The sequence below is a fragment of the Haplochromis burtoni genome, unplaced genomic scaffold (genome assembly GCF_018398535.1).
Source record: "Haplochromis burtoni strain Fernald_Lab_line unplaced genomic scaffold, NCSU_Asbu1 Contig_254, whole genome shotgun sequence".
Lineage (NCBI taxonomy): Eukaryota > Metazoa > Chordata > Actinopteri > Cichliformes > Cichlidae > Haplochromis > Haplochromis burtoni.
The window spans coordinates 800484-824144 of NW_024582615.1; the positions used below are offsets into that span (position 1 = coordinate 800484).

Below are 23661 nucleotides of genomic sequence, written 5' to 3' on the forward strand. Positions count from 1 at the left end.
CGTAATCGTGACTAGTCGACAAATCGTGGCAGCCCTAAAATCACAACAACAGTTGCCGCAAGGCGCTTTATATTGTACAGTAGATTGTACAATAATAGATACAGAGAAAAACCCAACAATCATATGGCCCCCTATGAGCACTTTGGCGACAGTGGGAAGGAAAAACTCCCTTTTAACAGGAAGAAATCTCCGGCAGAACCAGGCTCAGGGAGGGGCGGCCATCTGCTGCGACCGGTTGGGGTGAGAGAAGGAAAACAGTATAAAGACATGCTGTGGAAGAGAGACAGAGATAATTAGTGCTTCTTCCTCTCTATCCATTATCTTGTATGTTGCCTCTTGCTGTACTTTTTACACATCATCATCTGTCCTTTGTGCACTGTGTACTAAGCATTAGACAGCTGAACACTGTGCGAGGCTCTAGTGTCAGCCCTAACACTTAAATTTTAAACCAGTAAAATTAAAGGGAACCAAGGATTTGTTCCACAAAAGTGAGGTGAATTCAAGAGATTCTTAGACACCTTCTTAAACAGATGTTTCAGACCCTGCTAGAAAAGGTTAAAAAGGTTCCTTTTGCTTTCAGACTCTAAATACACTGTCTTAAAGTTATATACTACAGGTACAGGTATTATAAATTAAGGGCAATGTGTGCATGTTTTCAGTTGAATTACTAATCTGGCAATAGCTGTTATTTTAAGATTAGGGATTTTATAATGTGAAGATTTTTGTGCTTTTTAACCAGGCTAAGTTGCATATGTTATTACTACTACTAATACATTTTACACCAGGCAGCTGTACATGTTTGTTTTGGCAGATTTTTTTCCTCCAGATGGACAACCTGACACACCTCCCCCCAAGATGTGTGTCAGTTCCCAAAAATAAGGTGGTGAGTGTCTTCAAAAAAAAAAAAACTATAGTACTACTATTACCAATTTAGCAGAAAAAGAGTCAGCAAAAGTGATTAGAGGCATTAAGAACTTAAAAAGTAGTAAAAAATAAAATAAAAAAATGCTACATTCTGTGAAATCATAATGTTTACCATTAGCTGATCATCTGTCTCTCTACTTACATCAGCAGCAGTGTCTGATGCATTGAAAGCAGCACCTACACAGCTCTGCTGTACTGAGTTTGTCAAAAAGAATGATGTATTGCAGCTGGATAGTGCTCAGTTAAGCCCCCTGCAGTGCTGGGTCAAACAACTTTCCTGGTGGAAGCCCTGCTTTGCATTCTGCAGATCTCAAAAGGCAGCTTGTCTTCTTCTCATTTTTCTCTATCAAGCGTCTCTTCCTCCCCATCAATTTAATTTTTTAATGAAATTTAGAAAGTTTAGATCCCTATTGAGCTTTGCTAATTTAAGGACCTATTCAACATATTTGAAAACAAACAAACAAAAAACACTTTGACCTAAAATTCACAGAATTTAATTTCTATGCATCCAGTTCAAAGGAAGTCAGAATCAGCCTTAATTAGCACAAGACTCAAACTACTGTAGGAAAACATACCATTAACATACTATTTTAAGTAAAAGCAAAATATCCTGGTCATGGTCATCTTTATATGCAGTTTCACAGCAAATGAAAGTTTACTTGCTTTAACCATTATTTTACTTTTTTTAATATAACTACAGGATTTCTGCTTACACCTTAAGGATGAGGTCTTTCACCAACAGTGTGCAAACATGATGTGACCTCAGTTAAATGAACTGCCCTGCATCTGTGGAACAAGGACTCTCACAGAATAACTCCTGCTGAAGTCATGTGTATTAGGTGGTGCTGCTATTTTGCAAACTAAATTTACATTAGCATAGCAATATTATATCATAGCCCACTTATTTCATCAACCTCGTTCACCACAACACAAGGTGACAGTAAAGGGTAGCATGTCATCATCAGTGCTAATTACCTCCAAGTAAGAGAGTAATTGGTAATAATGAATGTGGAACAGCTAATTTGCATATTCATAATAAATGTTACACTACATAAATACAGCTATGAACAAATAAGAGCAAACTGAGCAACCTCTGGTTAACTAACACACTGTCACTGCTGCTGTTTTAGTAGCTGTTACTATTAAAGGAAAAAGGGCACAGGGCATGGAATCATAGCATGAGGTCATATGTATATCTTACTGTATTACCTTTACATGCGTGTTAGTAATATGCTCGTTATGAATGTGTATTAAGAAAACCAAAATGTCAAATATTAAGGCACAAAAAAGGCCAACAAATTCAACTTTGAGATTAAAAAGAAAGAAAGAAAGAAAGATAACATAATGAACAAGAAGCAATATAAGAGTGCAAACCAAGGCAGCTCACTGTTTGGTCAGCATTTATTATTAAAGTAATATTATTCTGTTTTCTATATATTCATTTTTTTCTTTGTTCTTTTTAAAGACAGATTAATAAGTTACACTACAGTAAAATTCATATAAGGGGTACCATGACAGATGTTTACACTGATTAGAAAGACATTATGCAGAATTAAGTAATAGACAATAGATAGTGATATATACTGGTTTGTAAATAACTGGACATGAATAACTCAGGCTTATTATGTAATAATAATAATAATAGTAATAATAATGATAATGGGAATGTCATTCTCTATTTGCATGTATGTGGCAAATACAAACAATGGCAGTAAGAAATGGCTCTATATTGGTTTATTTTCACGAGAGGTCAGAGGTCAAATGTGACATGGTATTTATGTCTCTGCTTGCCAATCAGACAGAAACCCCTGAAATATGTTTTTTGTAGCCTTTTTAAAGTTTTGTCACGGCTGTCGAGGCGAGCCGTGTGGAATTATTTAAGGACCCAAAACGCAGGTACTTCTGAAGTGAGAAGAATTTATTAAGGGAGGTGGAACAAATACACAAGGCAGGGGAGGCGAGAAACAGAACGGAGAACCCAAACTTGGAAAACTAAAAAGCAAACCTGAAGTGATAACCGTACGTGGAGAGGAACAGAGAGACGCAGACAGATGAAGGGAAATCACTCAGGGAGACGAAGGACATGAACGCAGACGAACCAGCAACAGGCAGGAGAACACGCAGGGCTTAAATACACACAGCAGTAATCAAGGGGATGAGAGACAGGAGGGCAACACACCCGGGAGAAATCAGAGCTGACGGGACAGGGGAAACGTAAACTGAACACTCACATGAGACAGATACTTTCAGAATAAAACAGGAAACTCGCAGACACAGAGAACTCAACAAGACACTGAGCTAAACAGACAGATTCAAAAGCAGACCGTGTGACACCATAGACAGACAGCGGGAACACAGAAGTGGGAGAAGGCAGGCACAGAACAAAACCCTAACAAATGGCAAACCTTAAAGGATAAAACAGAATAAACAAGCACCTAGAAAAATATAAGGAAACACAAAACACTGACTAGTCAGACTCAGGACCATGACAGGTTTATTTGATAGAGGCAGTGAAGACTGACAGGAAAGCAGAGGGAAAGAGAGAGAGGGGGAGACATGTAACAAATGGGGCCGCTGGTCGGACTCGAGCCCAGGCCGGTCGCTCTCAGCCGTATGGCATGTGGTCGCCCACTCAACGCACTGAGCTAAACTGGCATCCCCTGAAAGTGGATTTAATATTTTTCCACTCCCTCTTTCTTTTTTTAGAAGCTTACTTAGTGAAGAGTCAAGGTCAGTCATTATGAAAGAGGAAAATGCAAAAGCCGTCTCATGTGGGCTGCAGCAATAAAATGTGCTGGTTCAAAATTATCTAATCTATCACATCCTTTTACATATGCAAAAACTAGGTGATAGAAATGCACACTGACACAGACTTAATTTGCAGAAATTATACAAACTCGTTTAAAACTTGCAGCATTTTAATGATGTGTGCAAACAGGACACGAAGCAACTTTCATAGCAGGCACAAATTTATGTGACGTCCATGAAATGACTTGACTGGATGCCACAATGCAAATGTACCTGAACTGAATCTATGGATTTTAGAAGCATTTATTTATTAAAACATTTATTTCTAAAATGTTTACATTATTTTTGGCGTTGTTTATGACTATAGTTATTAGTTTTTGGTGAAGATCTACTAGCTTTTCTAGTCTTTTAAATATAAGGGGTAGCCAATAGTGAATAATAGGGAGGCAGTGAAAAACAATATACATAGAAACATACATCCACACAAACACACATTATATAAATTATTATAAGTGTAACTGCAAGTGTAACTGTAAACTAAAAAGGCTCTTGAGCTCACAGCTAATTCCACCCAGACCACATCTACACAGTAGTGCCAAACAGCAAGGTGCATGGGGGAATATTTTGACACTCCCATCTGACTCAAGCCTAATGGGGCGGCAGGGTCATGCTGTTTAATGGCAGTTAGCTAGCTGAGTGACAGCACTGCACCAGGCCAGGGGCTCAGCTGTCACGGATCACAGGTGTGCTGCTGAGTTATGTATCATTGCAGGATGTGATAAGGTCGATAAGAGAATAGGTAGAAAGGGGAAACTGATAGAGAAAGAGAATGAGAGCACAGGAAGGAAAGGGTGCTTGAAGAGCCCAACAAGCACTTGGATGGGTGTGACATGCAGAAGGTACACAGATCAAACCAGAAGACAGGAAAAAACTGTTTAAAGATATCTATGCAATAACACCAGACACTTTAAAAAAGCCAAATTCAATACACAAAGATAAAATTCATTGACCAATTCTTTCAGTAAACTGACAGAGCCATGAGAAAGACACTAAAATGTAAGGACTTTGTCAAAAGACGTTTACAAGCCTCCACACTGCCCGTGAAACCTGCATGGCCTGTCCCTGTGTGCAGTTTAGGTGGGAAATGTCAGAGACAATTAAAATGCAGGGCTAACCTTTCGGGAAGGAGATTAGTGCATTTCTACATGGGCGCTTCATACATGGGGACAAAGAATGCTTTCTTGACTATTCCTAACCATTTTGGAGACAGAAATTGCTTTTATGTCCAATACAGAATCTAATACATAAAGCTCACTGAAGTATGGCTTCCTTAAACACAGTGAAAGCTGATAGTGAGGAAAAGAAAATTCTCATAAACATTACAATAAGTAATACTTGCATGTTAGGTTGCAATTTTGTTCTTCAAATTAAAATACTGCAACAACTTCTGACCCTGCTCTTGGTTTTATATCCACATATAATGTGAAATATAACCCTTGACTACCAACTTTGTTCAGTGACAAGTCTGTCAGTGAAAGGGTGCTGCTGCTGGTGGCTCTACAAATGCAGCTACACATGCATGTCTCTCCAGATGATGGAAAGCCTAATTCAGTGCTACAAAGCCTGCAGGAGAAGTTGATATTCCAGCAATGGCTGTATGTGCCTACAAAGCAGGAGTCGCTTATCAAAAATAGGGTCAAAGAGCATCTGATAATAACAGCATTTTAAATAAAAATGTTTCAAGTATGAGAAAGCATATTTACAAAACTGGATATAGCTCCAGTCTCTGCCTACTTCCTGTTTTCCCCAGTGCTGTTCTGCTAAACAGGTTAGTTAACCTGACTAGTACTATAGTTACCATAAATTTCTGCACTGATGTTTCTCACTACAAATTAACTTGTTTCATAGTCCATTTAATATCATTTCACATCCAGCTGAAAAAAGTGGCCTTGTGCAAAACTATTAGGTCTATTAATGAGGGGCCTTTCAAATCTGATTCCAAAGGTCCAGGTTGTCTAAGTGGAGGTGGGGGTTTTGCTCCAACTGCAATAGGTTTGTGTGTTAGATATCCTCAAAGCATTACAAATATGACATAAGTCAAATGTTTAAAGGACACAACAAAATTTGCATCCTTTGCATTTTGTAGATGTTTTTTAATTACCCACATAAAAGAGGCAATATTTCCAATTATCATTCTTGATGATGATTGGATGAATACATTATAATTCTGGCTGAAAATATATTGACAAAGCAACCCTTACAATTGCAATGAATTAGTCAGATTCTATTTATATTTGAAAGGTCATTCAGCTGACTGTATTGACCACATTTCTGTGGTTGATGATGGCACAGAGTATCGTGTTAGTGGATTCACGAAGCTCAGACCGAACACACATTGTTGTGGTATTGCCCTTTGTTGGATGTGCACTTTTAGCTATAGCACTGGTTTTATGTTGATTACATCACTAACCATGTGCCAGCTCACTGGCTCCTCTCAAGGTTATTTGTCAGTTATGTGTGACCTTCACCTGACTTTCAGGACCCGTGAACTAAATAACTGGCTCATCTAACACTGGATGAAATCAGCATTCCCAACCCCTACTGTCTCCAGCAGCTGGAAACAAAATTTTCAACAGGCTCACATAGTCATCTTATCAAGCCATTACCATTGTTCCTCTGCAAAATGCATCTGTACATCTAGCATATTTATGCAATTTAGTCACACTAGACATGATGAAAATTTCCCATGTTCCACAAACACACACACAATATCTGTATGTGTACCATGTGGACCATCTTAAGAGTGAAAAACAAACATGATTTAACCCTGGAGAACCCATGGGGTCAGAGCCGACCCCATTGGTTTTCTACGGACCCCGTGGGTTCTCCAGGGTTAAATTTGGCTTATATCCCTGTCAAGGTCGTCTCCTTGTGTCTGACTTCCAGCATGCCTATTTTTGTGCACTTCTTAAAATTTAACCATTTGAACATCAGAAGAGGACAAAGTCTCAAAGAGCCAAATCTGTCAAGCTGGGGTAGGTGGTGAGTGATGATTGTGTTGTTGTGGCCAGCAAACAGCTCACAATGTCATAATACAACAGTTTATAGTGGTAGTTATTTTGAAGCAAATACTTATATCAGATGCTTGGAGATGTTATACAGCACCCAGCTGACAGACTGACCCCTTTGGCACAGATTTACAGTACAAAACCCTGTGAATGATCATAGATACAGCTGCAAACACAATTTGATGTTTCCTCGTTGCGCTATGTCAAGGTTAGTGGTGACACTGCAAACGCACACACATGCGAGTAAGAATGGAAATTTTTAGCAGGGAGGAGGGAGGTGCCTTGTAGCGGATAGCAGGCAAAGTCGAATCATTCTAGGTTTTATGACTGCTTCTAGTTTTAATGATACTCTACAGGATGAGTTCTAAGACCTAAAGTTCTTAACTCGAGCCAGATAACAGAAAATTTTATTTTGACCTCAAAGTTTTGGGAAAATCCCCCAAATTCAAGTATGTACCAATTTTGATTGGTTACTCCATCTAAACTATTCACATTTTTACAAATTTTGAGATTGTATGAATTGGAATTGTATTAAATATGAAATGCAGTTGTGAAACTGTCAAAACCAGCACTGGTTGTAACAAATTCTAAAGCAATGAATTATTGTAATCATATTACTGTGTAACTGAAAAAAGTAAAGTATTCAATTACTGTACTAAATTCTGTGATTAGGTTACAATTTCAATTGTATCATTAATTGCATTATAAAGATTGATCCATTATCTGTAGACAAGAGATAACCCCAACCTAAAACATCCCTTTTTCTTTCTATGTGATTGTGCTACAAGCCACTGATTTGGTGGGTTTGGGTTTATCTTTTCATCTTTATACATAAAAAACTAAAAGATCGTATGTGTGTTCTAGGATTGAGATATGGATTTGTACATGGGACTGTAGCCTCAGGTTTTCATTGTTAACTCATAATTGTTTTACTGTATTTTTCAGGTCAATTTAAAGAGTAACACAAAACATGTGCAATAAATTATTAATGAAGTAACAGGAAATAGCCACTAATCTGTCATTTTATTTTTATATTGGATTTAAAATCAAAATCCCCAAATTTTTTTGTCCAGTGATATACTGCGCTATTGTTCAGAATTTTTTGTGAACTTCTGTATGTTACTTATAACAAGACAGAAGTCAAAACAATTAAAAATCAAACAACACAATGTGGAAATGATAACAGTCCATAAATGCAAAAACAATTTTCAATTCTTAGAATACTAAAATCATATATCCTAATAATATCAGCAATTCTTAGCAGTTCCAAATAATTTTTAAAATTTGTATTACACCCGACACCATTAAACACTCTGTCACTGTTTTTCCACCTCAATTAAGTGAATCAGGCTCTTGGTAAAACTAAAGAATGTAAACGAAGGCACCAGGCAACTATAGAATATTGTATTCTGTCATGCTACATGTGATTTAGGGTGTGTGCTCCAAACTGCCATGGGCCTGCAGGCCCACCACCCAAGGAGAGGCGATAGGGGATCAGTCTTAAAGATAAGGTGGCGAGATTGGCCATTTGTAAGGGGCTCAGAGTAGAAATGGGACTCCTTGCATAGAGCCAGACAAAGTGATTTGGGTATCTGACAAACACTTTTAGAAACTCCCAGTATATAAATACAATACGTTATCGTATACCTTTAATCACAGTCTGTTTATTATTACAAGCCAGGATAATATTAACATCCTGGCTTGTACCATTTTAAGAATGATTTACTTCCATCAATCCTTTTTGAAGCCACAAATGTACAATAAACCATGCACAGTATTTGCAAGGCAGATTTTACTCTGTGGTAAGAAAGTCAGAACGACTGTAAATCATAATTTTGTCTTAAACCATTAGTTTGAGGTCAGACCTAATTATTCCAGTATTTTGAGATAAGACAAGACTGGATAGTCCTAGAAGCACCCTAGGTGAGGTGTTTTGGGTTATGCCCTACCAGACACTCAGTATTTTGTCATCACCCTGTCACATTCCTCATTCCTCTTCCAGCATAGACAAGAGGGTCGGCTTGTATGCTGCTAACACTCATGGTCAGCTGTGGAGTTCACAGAAGAGGAATGCAGGATGATAACAGAAAAGTTTGTTTTCCTCACTTTCAGGCATGAATATGTGTGTACTTTTCACCATTTTAACAAGGATACCTGACAAAATCACTATCAATACAAGTTAAACATAAAATAGAATTTAAGATTTTCAGTAGGATCGAGTATAATATTACTTTTTATTTTTGTGTGTAAAAATACTGCAGTGAAGAAGTAGAGTCACTGTGGTGGCTATCACATATTCTACCTCCTCCAATTTCATCACTCCATCATCATCATCATCATCTGCACATACTCTCTGTGTAAAATTACAGTCTGTAAGTAAAGTCAGTGAAACATACCTGTAAATGCCCTACTCGTAATATGAAACAATTTCCCATTAAAAAAAAAACCAAAAAAAAAACAACCTAGTGCTGTCAGTGTTAATCTGACGTTAACACCATAACCGCATTAAGGTGGCAAATCTCCGTTAGCGATTTAACGCGGATCGCCCTGTGCGTGGGGCTGCACGGCGTCAAAGCCGTAGCGGGGTTAGCTCATTAAGGCGTAATGAGGTTATGGCGTTAACGTCATTTTAACAAGATTAACGCTGACACCACTAAAAAAAAACCTCAACTAAATAATGCCAGGAGTCAGTCATTAATGCTACAGTTTTGTTTGTTCTGTTAGTACTGCTGGCAAACTGATAAATCACACTAAGAAAAAACATGGGGTGGTAGATATTAAATGAGAAATATGGTAGATTTGATAAATTAAATATTATTTTTAGAAAATGAAAATCACATTTATAAGGTATTGCAGGTGCATAAATGCTACAAATCGGTCATTTTAGGTCATTGGGAGGTGGTTGCATGTTTGCAAGCAATATAAATAAAAACCTTTAGCGGTACCTGGGTGCCAGGTTTGATTGATCAGCTCCTGAATGTGTAGGAGTTCCTGGGTAAGCAAACAGAAAAAGAGTTGGTGTATAGTAGCAAGATACTTAATGATTATGAGCACATGCACTTGGAATTTAAGTAGGCATTCATTTAATGCATTTAGTGATGTTCCCAGCTAATGTGCTTTGGAAGCTGCTACCATTAACAGTGTACTTGCCTGAGTCAACTTGTTTTCATTGTTTTGAAATGGTGTTGGATTGAGTAAGAACTGGTGAAGACTACTCCCATTACCTTTGATGAAAGAGCTTCTTCCTAGCTCAGTAGATAGCTAAAACCCTTGTATATGTACTTTATATGAAGACTTCAGATACAAAATCCACTAAACAACACCTCAATGAAAAATGACAAAATACCCCTTGGAGATAGAAACTTTGAAGCGCCAAGTCCATTCATCAGCAAAAGCCACTGTGTTCACAGCTACTGTGTAATGCAGTATCATGCATTGACACCAATGACTGTAGAAATTGACACAGGCAAAGAGGATTGCTCCACCCCCACCTAAACACACACACATCTTCCTCCACTCTTTAACTTTACCACCAGCCACTGCTGTAATAACTTTTTAAAAGTTGTTCCATTTAATCTTTACACCTTTTTATAGAGAGCTAAATATCCATATACTCCTCTTCTTCTACAGCACAGGCAACTATAAATCTCACAAGGACTCAGTTATGCTGATACAGTTGGTGGTGAAACACATTAGCAGTGAGGCTAGCAACAGCAATGATAAGAAGCACAGAGTGGAACAGTGTACATCAGTACAGCAGTGGGCCAGTCATCGTAAACCCTCTGGGAGCAGACACAAAAGATCATGTAACACTTTGTCAAACAAGTCGATAATTAAATCAATCCACATGCTGAATAAAAATGAAAACATCCCTTAAGCTCATTTGTAGTAACTGCCATGCTGTTGTAGTTCTGTTGTTCAATCAGTTTAGAAACCCTTTATCTAAAATTTCTGAAGTTAATAAATTAAGAGATTATATAAAATAAGCACCAGTTCTGGTCCCCAACACCCTGTAAATGTATAACCTTATATGTAGTCTGTCTGCAGTATAGGATGAAGTATACTTTAAAGTCAGATAACAGCCCATGATTGCTTGTGTGTAGCCTAAGTGGTGCACTGGAGCAAGTAATAGGAGGCAGTGATTGGAGAAATGGATGACTCCTAAAAAGTCACCTTGAGTGAATAGAACTCATCATTCATATGCCAAACACAAACACACACGCACGCACGGACAGACAGCTAGACACACACACCTCCAGCTGAGTGCAACTGACCAAGGTCTTTGTCAACACAGAGGACACAGACCATGTTGTACTGTACTGACACTCATTAACTGTGTCTTTTACCAAATCTTTCTTTATCAACACTAAAGATGACAATGCTGGCAGCAGCATACTATGCAAATATTTTGCACCCTGCAAATTCAGCTCTTGTTTTAATGGGATTTGTATGTGATTCTCATTTCCAGGACAGTCTGAATTGTCTAAACAATTATATCAGGGAAAGTGTATACACATAACAGTCATGTAAAAAAAGTCTTTGCAGTCCTTTGAAAAACTAAGTGCTCCTCAAGGTTAGACAACTTTTAGAACCACGTTAAGCAGCAATACCATTTCATTACCACCAAGCTTGACAGCTAGCAAGAGGTAACAGCTGTTTTTATAGAAGTGGTCATATCCACAACCTGATTGTACATGGTAAGATTTTAACCCTACAGATTATCTCAATTTAGTGAGGGTTGTTCATGATTGGGAGATCCACCAGTCCTCCTATTAACAGACTCACTACCTCCTAAGCCATGGCCACACTCCTCTGACTGAATGTTCTGTGTATGTTTTTTGTGCGACAGAAGAAATCCTGTTATCATTGGTCAGTGTTGTCTTCTGTGAACATCCAGGGGGTATGTGTTTGTAATATAAGCTGTAAATCACTATTTTCTTTTGAAGCCACCAAAAGTATTAATTTTCCAAATCCTATTCTTTAAACCTGTTTAACTATTAACCCGTTAAATAATTCACTTCTTTCATCTGTCAGGTGAAACCTTACATATGCAATTAAAAAAAAATCATAATTAAAGTATGATTGCAAACATGAATTCACTGTTTAAGTGCATATTTTCTAATCACATTCCCCCTGAAGTTTATTGAAAGATAATCCTTTCTCTATCCAGGCTCCCAAGGTCATTTTTTATCTTTGTGAACAACAGCAACAGTTAAGTACAGGATATTATGAATAGCCAGTTCTAGTAAGCCTTCAGACGACATGTGTTCAGGTTTCACATTATTTCTACAATTTGGACAGTTCTGATTGGTTAGAATCATGAGTTAAAGCTAAAGGCAGCTCCATTTACACTTCTTGCGCAAACAGATAACAGAAATGCAAAACAGCAGAGCCACTTGCTACTAAATTGCAAATAAGAATCTTCCATAAGATCAAGATCTGAAGCCATAACAAACTTCCCCATCAACCACTCTTGAACTTAGCTACTTCAATAATGGAGTAACTACACTGGTTTGCTTCTATTTAGCAGTAGACTTTTCTTGTTGTTATTCATCCTGATTCCCAAAGGGAAGGTCTGCTACAGACAGCACAACAGGTGTCCTACTCAGACACACACACACACGTACGTTTAGTCTGAGAAACATGGTGGCTGCGGTCCACTGATTCCTCAGTGAGCGACATGCATCATTAACAGCTTTTAAATGCAGAGGCGTCCTGCCTTCAGGATCTTCTAACAGGCTGTCCATACCCCCTTCCTTACGACATCCCACCCTCTACATACACTCTTTAAAGTGTTACTAAAGAGGCTTAACAGCCCATTCCAGAAAGCCTGCATGGGGCATTTGTACCCCATAAAAAACCCAACAAGCTACAAATGGCACTTCACTGAGGAGCATACACCGATTGCAGTACTGCGACGCTTAAGGACAGCAGCAGGTGAGTAAAAGTGTTTTCTCTACAGTGCACTTCTTGTCCAATAATTGTTCAAAGATCTGTGAGCACTAACAGAAGACGGTAAAAATATACCCTTAGGACATCTTGTAAAAGCATAGATATATACATTCTTTAGACAAGTATTCAGGATATGACTGTGTCACGACATGACGTGAAATCTGAAGCGGCTGTAACGTCCAGCTTGTTTCCTTTGAGGCAACTGCAAACGCAGGCTAAAAGGAAGTGAATCATGAATGAAAAAGGCATTTGTTATGATGATATTACACAACAAAACGTACATTTGGCTGCTTCAGCGCTGCGAGCTGATGGATCCTTGTAATACGTCACTGAAACATCAAACAATACGTATATGCTGTTTTACATCAGACGAATGAGCTTTAAAGAAGTGCCAGCGTTTGATGTCAATATTGTGTGGATGCATTTAGCCTGCTGAGGATGTGTTGTTGACTGAAATCTGTAGTAGGGATTGTGGGATACGTTTAGATTTCTATAAATAGAAAAGTACACACCATTGTACCTCAGTTGCTTGTGTCTAAAATCAGATTACTGTGTCATGAAGCTTACATGAAAGCCTTGAACCTGCGTAAGAATTCAGTCCATGAGATTAATCATGCCTTGAAGTGATTAAAGGAAAAAAACAAACCAAAACCGATAAATAAGGAGAACACTATGGGGAAACTAAAATGGCTTCATATTTCACTTGGACTGCACAGTAAATGAATGAATGCAATAGAAAAAAATAGGAGTTTAAATGAACTATAGAATGTAAACGTTCGGGATTTGAATTCAGTCATTTTGAAATCTAAATTAAATTCACTGATGCAAACAGGACGTTGTGCTTATTTTGATAGAATATTTGTCATTCTTCGTAGGATTCAGCGAAACATTTTTGCATTTCGTGTTTCGGAACTTCATAGAAACGCAGTAATTTTGTAGAGTTTTTGATAATAATGATCATAGACTTTGTTATTGCCAGTGCGGATATATAATAATAATAATAATGATAATAATAATACATACGGTTCGGCGTAGGAATAAAATCTTTCAATAAATACAAAAAAGCCACCATAAAGCGTCATAAATAAAATGCAGAAATATCCCAATTCCGAAACCCTAAAAAGCAAACGACAATTTTCGGCAAAATTTAAAGAAATAAATATTCTCAGCAAACGTACGCGATCAAAAAAAAGGTGTAGTGTGTCTTTAATTCCTCGCCTTTGTGGTGGCGGCAGCAGCAATAGCGAGGGCATCCCAGGCGAACCACGAAGCCAAGGGTTAAAGACGATACCATGCTGACTCTCCCTAAACGACATGCCACGCCATTTTACCAGCTCTTTATTTTCCCGGTCATAGCAAACCAGCTCCAACTTCCTGCTCGCTCGCATGCCATTCAAGGACAAGGATGAGAGAAGCAGAGCTGGAAAAAAGGAGGAATCAGTGTTTCAGCAACATTACGGGAAGGTCATTGTCTGCGAGCTTACCCTGGGAGAGAAGTAGAGGGCCTGAGCCTGCCAGAATCTATCTTCGGCGACCGGGAGCTGGACCTGCAAGAGACCAGAACAACAAAGACAGTTTGTGACAAAGCTGAGGCGCCGCAGTCCGAGAGGAGTGAAATCAAATGTGACATTTTTCATTTATTTGTAAATGCCTCTTTGGCGGCACACTCACTCGAAACGACAGTTGGGCTCTTACCAAGTTAAAGGGAGCTGATGGTAGAATAGAGGGATCCTGACAGAGGTTGTAATGAGATGCCGCATTAGGGCCGCTCTCTCATCCACTCTCCCCTCTCTCGCCCAGGAGCACGCCCTTCACTTCCAATCTACCACCCCAACCATTTGGAAACGGTTAACCCTATGAAAAACTACACTAACCCTCTTTGGTGCTCTGATAAAACCTTTGTGGGTTTAGCTTCTCAGAGATGCCTTTGATGATACAAACGCTTTTTTGAAAAGGATTTCGAAACATTCAACGCTACGGGAAGTTGGGGAACAATTCACAGCTTGCATCGCCTTACTTCACCAAAACACAGCCAGTGGTTGTAAAACACGGAAAAACACTTGGAACATAACTACGTACCAGCCAAGAACTGTACTTACGGGGGATCATTGAGATTCTCTCCAATATTGTTAGAACATTACCTTACAATATAAAATACGTTGCTATGACTGTTGCAGTGATTTAAAAAAAAATCCCTAAAAATAAATATATCTGAGTAGATATCAGAATAATGAAGATATTCTTAGTTTTTTCGTGCTATATAAACAAGACTGATCAACTCTCATATAAAATAGGTTAACCTAGTTACTGTCTAAACAGTAAAAACCTGCTTAAACACTCGTACATCTAAAAAAAAAAATCTAGAAGAGTTGTGTAATGCTATTCCTACTTTTAATTAAGTTTACTTAAATGTAGCATTATTCATATTATACATATTTTGTATTATTATGTTCAATCTCTGAGTATTTCTCTCACCACCTCAGAATTAAATATTTTAATACTATATATGATTGGATTGCTATTAAATGCAATGATTGAGTCATAATTTTCCTTCCACAAACTGGGTCAAGCTGAAACGAGGTCTCAATGGAGGAGCTTGCAAGGAAAATGAACTATTACCCTCTACAAGTATGTGTAGTGCCCTCTAAACTGTCCTCACAGATTGAGAGAGTGTGCTATATAGTGGGCAGCATGTGAGGAATGACTTATGTACTTCATTAAGCTCAAGTAATTTCCCTCCCAGATATCACGTCGCCTTCAAGCCTCTCAGTAATCCATCCCAGCAGCTATCAGCTAAATTTAGCTCTCCAAAGCACAATGCTGCACTGCGTCATAACAATGTAGGTAAAATTGTCTGCTTCAGACCAGCTTCTTCATGGTGTCGAAGATACTTGCATATGTTATAAGTAACTGTTGCTGTTGTGTATAAAGGCTGTAGGTTTTCGGTTGGCAGGCAATTCATCAGTCTTACTTTTTAACTAATTTCTTGCTTCCTTTTTAGCTAATTCCTTAATAATTCTACGACAGTAATTAGATTCATTATCAGCGTGAGACCAAACCTCAGCAGCATTATCCAAACTTGGACATATTACATATAAATTTAAAAGACAAAAAACTTTAGTTGAACAAGAAAAGGTTCATTTAACAATTTAATTTGGTAAGTGTGCGTTTATTGTACTTCTTTTAGTGTTGGGATACAAGCACATCACTCCTCAAACCCAGGTACTCATTTCATCTATAGTGATAATGCTTTGAAATAAAACTAAGCAGAACAACAAACAGAATACAATATCACATAAAATACCTAATATTTTTCTGATGTTATGATTTTTGCTATGGTGAACACAGTTTCCTGAAATGGTCCCTTGGAATGTTCTGTTACAGTGTTGCTGTTACTGTTTAAAAATAAAAGGCTAACAGTTTCAATGAACATACACCTTTGCAGTGTGTTTCACTGAAACATGAACAAGCATTGGCAACATTTATTATCTTTCTTCTTTTCTCCCTTTTTCCTCATTTATTTACTTTTTTCTTCTCTTATTAATCTTTTTGAGAAAATTAATGATCTCATGAATTAAAAATAAATTAAACACTATTAGGTAAGATTTACTAGCACCCCTGTTAGAACCATTTTGACCTCAGAGTTACTTTAATTCTTCATGACAACAAGATAAAGGAAACATAAGTGACATGATGACATCACTCAGTTTTTGTAGATTTGTTAGCTACAAATTAATAAAAAAAAACTCCCATTCCACCAGATCCCTAAGATGCTCCATTGAATTGACCTGCTTTCTGGTGAGGCCATTTGAGTACAGTGAAGTTTATGAAATACTCAGGCAAGCCCATGTGGCACCAAGAACAAGTCATCCAACAAATTCACTTAAATTCCCATTCTTCTTCATTATGATACTTGGTTTAAACTTTAGCAGTTTATCTTTCCCATGTTTATTTACCTAAATGCAATGAGTTACTGCCATGTGATTTGTTGATTAGATATTTGCGCTAATGAACAGTTCATCAGTTGACTATATGTAAATGCCAGAAATTGATTGAACAAACATTTTCTCAAATGCAAAATGCAAAACATGTTTGATATATTTGATATCATCAAACTTGAAACCAAAATTGGTTCCACCTGCTACGTCTTTGTGCAACGCAGAAAAGGTGAAAGGATGGTCTCTATATGCATGGTTCCCACCGTGAAGCATGGATGAGGAGGTGTGATGGTGTGGGGGTGCTTGGCTGGTGACACTATTGGGAATTTATTTATAACTGAAAGCACACTGAACCAGCATGACTACCACAGCATTTTGCAGCGACATGCCATCCCATCCTGCTAGCGTTTAGTTGGACCATCATTCATTTTTCAATAGGACAATGACCCCAAACACACATTCAAGCTGTGTAAGGGCTATTTGACCAAGGAGCGTGATGGAGTGCTGCAAGAGATGGCATGGCCTCCACAGTCGCCTGACCTAAGAGTGTGCAAAGAAGTAATCACAGCAAAGGGTGGCTATTTTGAAGAATCTAACATATATACAAATGTTTAAAGTTACTTTACACTTGTGTCCTACTCGGGAAAAAAAATCTAATTAATTAGAGGCTTTGTAATTAATTAATCTCGATTAACAGAGAAACAAAAATAATATCCCTGGCCAAATTGGGCAGACCTAAAAATAAAGTGCTATTTTAAGTACATTTTAAAAGTGATATTGTCTTTAAATAATAATAATAATAATAATAATAATAATAATAATAATAAGAAGAAGAAGAAGAAGAAGAAGAAGAAGAATAAAAATAAAAATTTCAACATAAAGTGCAGAAGTGGCAGGACTAATCTCAATACTTGCGGGCCAGGACAGACAGCTGTGGGTGGGTCCCTGTTCAACTGGACCACCACTGCAGCGGGTAGTCTGTCTCGCTGATGGTGGATTCTACTCTGTATAAACTCAGGACCCTGTTGCACAGGGCTTCCTCATCTGAATCAGAGTCTGAAGAGAGGAGGAAGCTCTTTGTCTTTGCTGGTTCCTTTGTGGTGGCATCTTTACACTGTTCCTGGAGCAGGGCCTCAAGGCTGGTCCAAACCTCTTTTCACTGTCCCCTTGCAAGACACTTTAAATCCTTAAAGCGTGGGTCAAGCACAGTAGCTATCTTGAGCCACAGATGGTTGAGTGTAGCTACACGGTGGGATAGGTCCTTGTAGTTTGAGTTTGATCATCGGAGACCTCCATGGTGTGATGCAGGTGGAAGAAAGCAGGTAAAACCACTGAACATGAGACATATTTCTCACCTCCAAGAGGCTCAGTCACAAACCTGCAGTTCAAGAAAGTAATTATTAATATACACAACAACTGTCAACTATAGAGCTTGTTGAAGGAACAGTAACAACAAGTTAAAAAATTGTTTTATCTACCTGCATGGCTCAAGGACAGTCACCAACATTTGGAGTTTTACCAGCTCTGATGGAGTTAAAATGACTGGTACCTTGTGCTTTTGTTTGTGTAAAGCAGCAAAAACAGCCTCTTGATTCTTTAGCAGCAATATCCAGCATTGAATTCCACCGTGTGGAAACATCCTGATGAGGGGCTCTGTTGCCCCAGTCTTGCTTGCTCCTGGTGTAGTTCCTCCATATTAGCAGGGTTGTCTGTAATATATCCAATTTTTCTTGCTTTTGAGTGTCATAAAGCTGTTGAATTTTACTTGAAATAGTCTTTCAGTTGGAAAGTTGGATCACATGTGCTAACTGTAGCACATTTTCTAACCCACTATCTTCTGATATTGGCCTACAGTCCAAAGCAATCCATTTTGCGAGAGAATTTGTAAGTTTGTCCAATGTTTTGCATTTAGATGATACCGTAAGGTTGAAGTCCTTCGGTGGTATGCAGACTTCTGCACAGTTTGCAAAAAACCACGCTTTTATCAAGGCTTACGTCGGGTAGTCTTTTGAAATTAAACTTGCCTCTTATCAGTCCTAGCGAAGCACTTTCTTCTGATTCTTTGTAGCTCTGATGTGTGCATCGGTGTAATCAGTATACCAGGAAATGGTGTATTGACAAAAGTTCCCTTTTGCTTGGAACGCAAAGTGCGATTAAATTGAGGTGACCTATCCCACCCCAAAATGTCCCAATCAACAGTTTTACACGGTTGGATCTTAACAAGGACCCAAGTAGAGCTTCAACATGCAAAAAGAAGAAATGGGAGTGGGACAACATTTTTTTGAGCATGCAATTTATTGAAAACAATGCTTAAACTGAAACAGGCTGTTTTATAGGCTGTTCTATAGCTGATCAAAAGTTTAGGCCAAATCTGTTTTAAAAAAATTGAATTCATTGTCATTTTCTGTCAGGTAGTCACATTGTCATGACATTCTGATGGGAAAGGCAAAAAAAAAAAAGTCCCCTTTTTGAACCTGGTCAGGTTGTTAAACTGCATAACCAGGGTCTCTCGCAGTGAGCCATCGCTGCTGAGGTGGGATGCAGTAAGACAGTCATTTGGAATTTCTTATATGATCCTGAGGGTTATGGAACAAAAAAGTCAAGTGGAAGACCAGCACTGAGCTGGAGGATCCAATACAATAACTGTCAAGATGCTGAACGATCCTTGACCCAAATTAAGGCCGTTACTGGTTTTGACTGCAGCCCCATAACCATCAGACGGCATCTGCGACTGAAGGGCTTCAAAAACAAAAAACGTCTTTAAAGGCCTCGTCTCCTTGAACGCCACACTGACCGTTCGGACTCTCTTGCAAAGTCCGGTCAGTTGGGACATTGAAAAACATGGGACATTGAAAGGTGGAAGAAAGTGTTATTCTCGGAGGAAAAAAAGAATGTAACATTGATGGTCGTGATGGTTGCAAACATTACTGGCATGACAAGCAGATCCTACCTGAGATGTTTTCTACATGCCACAGTGGAGGGGGCGCCATAAAGGTCTGGGGTGCTTTTTCCTTCAGTGGATCATTTGAGCTTCAGGATGTGCAGGTGCATCAAACGGCTGCTGGCTATGTCCAGATGTTGCAGAGAGCATCCCTCATGACTGAGGGCCCTCATCTGTGTGGTAACAACTGGGTTTTTCAACAGGGCAAAGCTACAGTACACAATGCCCTCAGAACAAGGGACTTCTTCCAGTAGAATAACATCACTCTTTTGGATCATCCTGCATGTTCCCCTGATCTAAATCAAATTGAGAACCTTTGAGGATGGATGGCAAGGAAAGTTTACAAAAATGGACAACAGTCGTGCAGCCGTCTCCACCACTTGGAAATATGTTCCCACTCACCCCATGGAAACGTTTGCATCAAACATGCTGCAAAAAATTTCTGAAGTGATCAACAATAACGGTGGAGCTACTCATTACTGGGTTCATGTTTGGAACTTTGATTTCTGGTTTTTTTTGTTTTGTTTTGTTTTGTTTTTTTTTGGGGGGGGGGGGGTTACGGGTTTTTTGGAGGTAAAAACAGACAACCTGGTGATGGCTAACTGACCAGGCACAGTAGTGGTGGACAAGCAGCGTTAGACGGCTGCGGTAATAAATATAGCTACAGTGAATATTAGCAACATCAGGAAGGAGGAACATGAGAAGCTGGAGAAGTACCAAGGCCTGCGAGAAGAACTTGAAGAACTTGAGAGGGTGAGGAGACTGAAGGTAACAGTGGTCTTAGTGGTAATCTGAGCACTCCCAAGCTAAGTGAGTGGCTCCAGCAGATCCCAGGAACAACATCTGAGATCTATGTACTAGCAACAGCAAAGATACTGCGCAGGACCCTCAAGCTCACAGACCTTTAGAATTGTATCACAGACTCATTTTAACATACCTGAATGTGGTTAAGCAACAGTAAAAAGGGAATATTTCATTCTTTAACACTTAGTTCATTATTTTTTGTTGTTCATTTCAGTCATGTTAAATTCAGCTCAGCCAGGGGCACTAGTTTATAATCCCAAGAGTAACTATTTTGTTAACTAGCGAACCACAAAAGGGGGATATGTGGTCTGTTCTATGGGATATGTTACACTGACATTTAGATATATGTAAAATACAGAATATGAATGGAACCTTGTGTTTACTTGTTTTTTCCTTACCAACCTCCAACTGGTTGCAACAGATGGTTTCCCCTCCCTGAGACTGGTTAGGTTGGAGGTTTCTTCCTGTTAAAAGGGAGTTTTCCTTCCCACTGTCGCCAAGTGCTTGCTCATAGGGGATCATTTGATTGTTGGGTTTTTTTTGCATGATTGTGGAGTCTACACCTTACAACATAAAGCACCATGAGACAACTGTTGTTGAGATATGGCGCTATATAAATAAAACAGAATTGGATAAAACTGAATTATGTGACAATAGCAGTGCAAAAAGCATCATAACGTGAAACTTATGCTTTACCATGCTTGAAAACTTGTATTAAAGAAGATGCTTTTTAATGTGTACATTTGGAGCACGCACACCTGCATTTTACTTCTTCTTAAATTAAGGCATTCCAGCTCAATTAATCTTCTACCTTAATTATTATGCAGTTTCATCCTCATCTAAGAAAATGTAGGTTCAATTTCCTAGTTGATGTAACTAAGGGGGAGTGACCTTATTTGACATAATGGTAAATGGACCATCAATAATGTTTTTGTGGGCATATAAGATGAAAAGATGGGTGTTAAAAGTCCACTATTTTCACATTCCTCTATGTCATTGATGCCTGACAGGCTGTAATTTTCATTCTCTCAGTCCAGTGGAGCCTACTGAGCTGGAGATTATGGAGATGGCGGTTTGGATATTTAAGCACTCGCTTCATCCCATTTTAAATCTCTATAATGTCAGAGCATAAATAAAAACAGATGCCTTTTATAAAACAACCAGGCAGTGGAGCTGAATAACACTGTGCTTCAGTGAGCGCACATTTATTACTGTCGCTGTTGAAGGAACATTTCCTCTACTCAATGTCAATCTATGTGTCGATGGAAACTCTGTTTGACTAATGGCTACACAGAGCCAGCATTGAAAATCTTGAGTAGAAAATTAATTTGCTAATTTTCCTGTCACTGTCAATTTTGTCATTCATTCTGTCAATAACAGTGTATTGTTCATGCTGAAAGACCATTTAAGCTTTACCAGTGTTAACTAATTATCAACAAGAGAACAATTGCTCCACAGTAAAAAAAAAAAAAGAAGAAAAAAAAAGACAGATTCAATTGAAAGTGCAAAATCCATTAATCTAGTGTTGACTTATAATATTATTTTGTGGAAATAGGGAAGGTTGGTGACAGCGACCTGCTCCATTAGTGTGATAGAAGGAAAAGGGTCAAACTGAGATGTGTCAGTAATCACCCTTGTATTAAATGAAGCAGAGGGTTTGAATCATCCCCTTGTCTCTTTAGATGAGAATCTCTTCAACTCAGAGTTTTCACTGACCTCCTTCAGGCAAGGTTAGATCATTATTGATTCACAGTTACTGAAAGAACTTTCTTTCAGCTTACAGACCCAGGACCTAAGTCTGCAATTTTTGCTGCTAGGCCTTTTTTAGACATCTTTAAGTTTACAATGTAAATCCTATAAATCTTGATGTCCAGTCACTGCAGTATCGAAATTGGGTAAATTGGGAACTAACAAAGCAGTTATTGTTTGTTATTTTTCAGGTATTAGTAGTTGACTATCAATTTTGGCTTCCCTATCTCTAATTTTTACTCAAAAAAAGAAAAAAAAAAGACTGGTTAGTTTAATTTTATACCATATGCGAACATTTACTGAGTATTTTACATTATAATATGCTTTCTCAATATCAAACTAGTTTGAACATAAATGGAGGGAACACATAAAGACAATTCTATTGGTGTATTCTTTGTCTGTACTTATTGGCATAGGGATGAAAAGGCAGAAAACTAAAGCACAAAGCAGAGTCATGCCTGTGACAGTAAAAAGTACAGTTAGCAGCATGATAAAAAAAAATAAAGACATCAGTGCTTTACCTTTGCACAGATCAGCAGCTAGAAATGCCGTTTAAAAGATACTTTTTGCCATTATATTTTTCAGCATATTCCAGAGGATATACTTTGAGTTTTATTTCTTTACTTAAATAAAAGTGAAGAAGTACAGCATCTGAACTATGCTGTCTGAGTCTACAGCTGCAGACTCTTGGATTTAGAGGTGAGGACCCAAATGCAGACAAAACGAGGCGTGAAACGTGAATTAATCAAAAGCGAGCCATTTTGGAAGAATAACAGACAATCTAATGACCACCACAGGGAAGCTCACACAATATATACACATGAGTAGGGCTGGGCATTGTCACTGATTTCTAGAATTGATTCAATTCTGATTCACAAGGTCCCGAATCTATTTGATCCACGTTTCGATTCGATTCTATTTGAATCGGAGAAATTTTGCCTCAGTCAGAAATATTATAATTTTGATCACGTATCAGTACATTTCTATATTTTTATATCTATAAAAAGAAAGCTGACATTTGCGAAACTTTATCAAAAGTGTAAGCATCACAGCGGATGTCTTTGTGTCAAAGTAACTGAGGATAAAAGATGAAGACGATTTTCCTTGCCTGGGATTCTATAGCAGATGACCTTAAATGTTTTCCAAAAGCACACATACACTTAACTTCTCAGTGTTTCTCAAACTTTTTACAGTGTGTACCACCTGATAAAAATGTCAAGCTCTCCTAAGTACCACTATGAAAGCATGAAACTCATAAATCTTACAACACAAAATTATTATTATTAAATTAGTAAAATTAGTAAAATGTGAAGAGCCCAATACTTTTGCATTATTTATTACATAAAACTCAGAACTAGGCATCAGTTATGTTACACGTTTGTGCAGTTATATATGTTCTTGGTTAGTCCCCTCCTTGAATCGCTACCTTATCGTGGTGGAGGGGTTTGTGTGTCACAGGGATCCCAGGGGCTATGTTGTCTGGGGGCTTTTGCCCCCTGGTAGGGTCTCCCATGGCAAATTGGCCCTGGGTGAGGGA

At 38.3% G+C, this 23661-nt stretch overlaps 1 protein-coding gene across 1 annotated transcript in view; it reads right to left on the minus strand.

Moving 5' to 3' along the window:
• LOC102310182 (inactive N-acetylated-alpha-linked acidic dipeptidase-like protein 2) overlaps window positions 1-14464 on the minus strand; it is a 563756-nt gene extending 549292 nt beyond the window's left edge. Inside the window, exons 1-2 of the mRNA XM_042227322.1 lie at window positions 14364-14464; window positions 14177-14239 (exon numbers count right to left, since the gene is read on the minus strand). The gene's annotated coding sequence lies outside the window, so the exon portion shown is untranslated. The remainder of the gene's footprint in view (window positions 1-14176; window positions 14240-14363) is intronic.
• Between the last annotated feature and the right edge of the window lie 9197 nt (window positions 14465-23661).